General features: G+C 44.6%; 1 long non-coding RNA gene across 1 annotated transcript; it reads left to right on the forward strand.

Annotated features, from left to right (window-relative positions):
- Nucleotides 1–232: 232 nt before the first annotated feature.
- LOC142697996 (uncharacterized) lies at nt 233–4625 on the forward strand. The gene is made up of 3 exons (XR_012865634.1): nt 233–565; nt 1846–1940; nt 4196–4625. It is a non-coding gene; the product is annotated as an uncharacterized LOC142697996 (long non-coding RNA).
- Nucleotides 4626–4959: the final 334 nt, after the last annotated feature.

Below are 4959 nucleotides of genomic sequence, written 5' to 3' on the forward strand. Positions count from 1 at the left end.
AGCACACGTCTTATCACACAGGAAGAGGAAATACATCAGAGAGGGAAACGGGAAGAGGAAGAGCAGCCATGTCATACAGGAAATACAGGAAGTGACATCATCACAGGAGGTAACAGCACACGTCTTATCACACAGGAAGAGGAAATACATCAGAGAGGGAAACAGGAAGAGGAAGAGCAGCCATGTCATACAGGAAATACAGGAAGTGACATCATCACAGGAGGTAACGTATATCCTGTGTGCGGGGACCCCAGAAATATGATGAGACTGACGTATCAGGGCTGATACATAGTAATGTTATGTTCCTGTTATGTTATTATATATCATTACGTGTGTGTTTAGGCTGTGCTTATATATGTTAGTAGGTCGGACCAGAAGGATCGCGTGTTCTGTATACAAGCTCCAGATAAGAAGAACATGGATCAGCACAACAACACCAGCGCTCCTGGGACTGCGCTCCAACCACACAGCATTTCATCCGGAGGATCGACTGTTCCGTAGTCCAAAACGTGGCTTCTCGGGTTCTATTCCTACAATGGAGGAAAAAGTCAATTACATATTTTCAGTAATTATTGTTACAAAATCTCCATTAAGGAAATCTCATGTATGGAATATTTTTTTGTATCACCTTAACTTCTGGTTACACCTGAAATGCCCTATAAGGGTATTTAGATATCATAGAGGGGGTATCACGCTGGAGACCCTCTCTATGACCCAAATGGAAGCTCTGCGCCACCTCTGTCCAGAGGCTGTGTGTGGTATTGCAGCTTTTCTGTATTGAAATGTATAGGGCTAAGCTGTCCACACACGGCACATCACCTGTGGACAGGTGTGGCTCTGTTTTTGGAAGACAGCAGCTCTATTTTTATAATTATGTACAACCCCTTTAATGAAATAATCTCTTTAGAGGGTTTTCTCCATCTCAGACGTTTATGTGATATCCACCTATGCGCATGCACGCAGCTCTCTCCGTTCTGTACTATGGGAGTTACGCAAACAGTTCAACAGCGCTCAGCTGTTTCCGAAACTTCCATAGAACAGAATAGAGAGAGGGACGTGCGAGGCCTTTCCCAAGTCATTCTCCACCTGGAATCAGCAGCCATTAGACGGGACAGGGATCTGGGAACAAAGCAGGACAGGGTCAGGGAGAGACCTCCGTTTTCCACATAGGTGTGAGTCCCAGAGAAATAGTAAGATGGGAGTACCCCTTTAAATAAAACTTCTTGGTGATGATCCATTTTCTTAAGGTGTTAATTAAACTATGGACAGTGGGGGCGAAGAACCGGCACCTAAAATATCTATACTGGAGTGACATGCGTGTTACTAACGCTGTATACAAGCTCCCCCCGTATAACAGACAGGGCCCTCACTGAGACTTTGTAGGGGCTCCTAGAGACAAATATATATTGATGTACAGACATTTTCCCCTCCGTTATTGTGCAGCGAGACCTCCCCCCATATAACAGACAGGACCCTCACTGAGACTTTGTAGGGGCTCCTAGAGACAAATATATATTGATGTACAGACATTTCCCCCCCCCCCGTTATTGTGCAGCGAGACCTCCCCACATATAACAGGCAGGACCCTCACTGAGACTTTGTAGGGGCTCCTAGAGACAAATATATATTGATGTACAGACATTTTCCCCCCCGTTATTGTGCAGCGAGACCTCCCCACATATAACAGGCAGGACCCTCACTGACCCCCTGGACAGACACATAGGCCTGAATATATTTATATCTTTATATTTTCCATTATTCACCTGCAGGAAATGTTATTATTAGAAATGGGGAGAAATACTTTGTGTTTTTTTCGTTTCTGATGTTATTTTTGTTACTTCTCAGGTATAAGGAGAAAAGTATCCGGCACAGACAAGATGAGACGTGGATGAAGATGTGCGGAGGACTGTACCCCACCGGGAAAGAGCGGGCTGTCACTGGTATTACCATGGGGCAGATTTACTAAGGCCTCATGCACACGACCGTAGTGAGGTGCATTGACTGTGACTTACGGCTCGTACGTCCGCGGAGTGTCACCCACGGCCGCCCTCAAATCGCGGGCCGTGCATATGACCGCGTGCATTATTTTCTATGAGCCTGTACCGCAAAACACGACCGTAATAAGACATGTCCGTTGTTTTTGCGGTCCCGGTTCCTGGGCAATGCACGGACCGTGGAAACCAAGGTCGTGTGCCCATATGGGCCCATTGAAATGAATGGGGCCGCAATTCACCTGCAGATTTGCGGGTGAATTGCGACCGCAAAAATAAGTTAGTGTGCATGGGGCCTAAAACTATCTGAGTTTTACACAGTGTAAACTGATACAAGGAAGTCAGAAACTGCGCCAAATTTATCACAGTGGTGCACAATGTATGATAGATTTTACTAGACATGTTAGACACTTTTCTCTTCCTTATACCACCTCTTGGTTGGCTTAGTTTAAGACACGCCCCTTTATTCTAGGCCACGCCCCTTGTCAAGCACGCCGCAAAATGTGTCTAAAACAATTAATAAATATGGCGCACAACATGTACGCCATAATTCTGGCTCAATTTGAATAGTAAATCTGCCCTACTATGAATGGAATATAAATTTGGGGTTAGTATTCAGGGCATATTCCCTATTTAAAGAATTGATAAGAGTCGGGAATCCTTCAGCTTAGTCCATTCTCTCTACTATCAGTCAGTACAGGGAGTAGTAGTACATAGAAAACATTACATTGTCACCATGTCAGCTTTATTCTGCCTGCACTGACAGCACAAAGTCTTCATGGTGACTGCAGGACTGGAAGTCAAGGACCACCTCTATGATGTCCGCGGGACCTAATAGGGATATGGCGCTTTTTCCATTTAAGAATTTGTAAATGAGCTGATAATCCCGGTGCCAATTCTGGCTGCAAGTAATATATAAAGGGGCACACCTACCTCAAGTACTGGCACAGTATAAGGTCATCAGGGTGACTGCAGGACTGGAATTAACGCTCTTTTATGAAAAGGGTGTTTTGCAATGTTCGGCACATGGCAGCTTTGTGTATATAGTAGTATATAGACCCTACTGCACTGATTCTTCATACTATACCCTAATATAGCATAGTTGACAATATTTGGCATTTCTTTCTAGGGACACTTTGGTTTCAGATGGATTGAGACAGGACTTGACAGGGCGTACCTTTGACAGAACGTGGTTCATTGGGCATGGCTTGTCATGGGGCAGGGTTAGTCAGAATACACTTTGTGTACCAGATATTCCCTGTATTCTGTCCTCACTATAAAAAACCTTACAGTAAGGACAGTATAGAGGGAGGGTATCGCCTGCAGAAGTGATCTAAGTAAGTATGGCACGTGACCACTGTGGCCAGTGATTGACTAGTGCGATCATGTGCCGATACGGGACATCGCTGGTCCAGCCTATGTAAACAGGCCGGCAGGGGATTGTGAACCGCCGGCACTGGAGCCGCAGAGAATTCGAAGGTGGGTATTTGCTAAATGGTGCAATTTTCGGTTTGAATTACAATTTTTATAAAGCCTGGAAAACCCCTTTAATACCAAACACTAAAATGTATTCAGACCCCGGACAAATCCCCTTTATGTGCTTCCCGCTCCTTCAGCAGCTCTGGGTCCCATTCGGCTCCGGACCCCACCTCTGCTGGCTGAGCCAGGAGCTGTTAGTGATATTGGCCTTTACATATTGGAGTAATCCAATAGATAACAACCAATTTTTTTATAAAATCCTGCGATGTAGTTTGGGTGGGCACTGCGCCTTTGATTGCATGACAAATTTTTCTTGGAGTTCCCCTTTAAAAATTGGTAAGCGGCGGGTAACACAAATACTTCACACGTGGACGGTAAAGTAAAACCCATTTTATTTTGACTGTGTTTCTGGACCGGACTGGTTCGGGACTAAACTTGACTGGTCCCTTCGTCAGGTTAAGATCAGATAAAGGGACCAGTCGTGCCAGAAACGTGTATTTAAATAAAATTCTACCATCGCTTGGCGCCCTATCTGTCCCCGTTTTGAAACCTTTGTGTTAACCGCATCTTAGTTGAGCAGATTTACTTGTGAATTTATTTAACTTAGTTGAACATAGAACGCACTATCTACCTACCTGGCAGACAAAGGGTCTTGGTGTGGGTCACGGGGAATATCTTCAAGAGAGCAACTCTTCAATAGGACATTTTATATATTCTTGTTTCAGAACTGAAGGGAATGTACCGTACATCAGCAGGAGGAAGCCCTGGTGTCGAGAACGTCAGCCATGGAAAGGGATGTGCCAGATCAAGGTCTGAAAGCTAAAGAGGCAGCAGATATGAACCACTAATGTCCATCTAAGAATGCCGGAACGTCATCCGTCCACACCTCCTCCTTCCCATCCCCCACTGTCCAGAAGGGGTTTTTAAGATCCATCCAATTAAAAGACAACTGTCCAGAAGTCTTTGGAAATGAAGCCTTGTCCATGATTCGCAGGGCTGCGGTGAAGTACAATGGTTTTGGGTGTTTAATGGCAAGTCTCTTCAGATGCCCGGCAATGGACTTCCTCCCCTCGTCCTGTTTGGTAGGGTCTCTGCACTCCCTTTCCTGTAGAACAGCTGCCCCTACAGATTCCCAAGGCCATCCATATTTTTTTCCTGCCTGGCTGATAGCAACACATGTCAATAAAAACATACCTCAATGTATTTATTGTATTTCTAATAAAAATGGATAGACAAATACATAAAAATAATTTGTTTTAATTCCAAAGAACTATCATAAAATCTATATTATACCTGTGTAATCAATTGTGGACATGGTCACTGATTCATTGAAGAATGAGTAGGCTGTGTAACCCATGGAGTAACATCCAAACAAGAAAGACATCTTCCTGCTACAAAAACAGAGGTCATAATCAGGACGAACGTACACCACCATACAACAAAGTCCAGCAAAGAGATCCCCCAGCCTGAGACATACTGTACTCCGTGT

The sequence above is a fragment of the Rhinoderma darwinii genome (assembly GCF_050947455.1).
Source record: "Rhinoderma darwinii isolate aRhiDar2 chromosome 11 unlocalized genomic scaffold, aRhiDar2.hap1 SUPER_11_unloc_13, whole genome shotgun sequence".
In the NCBI taxonomy this organism is placed as follows: Eukaryota; Metazoa; Chordata; class Amphibia; order Anura; family Rhinodermatidae; genus Rhinoderma; species Rhinoderma darwinii.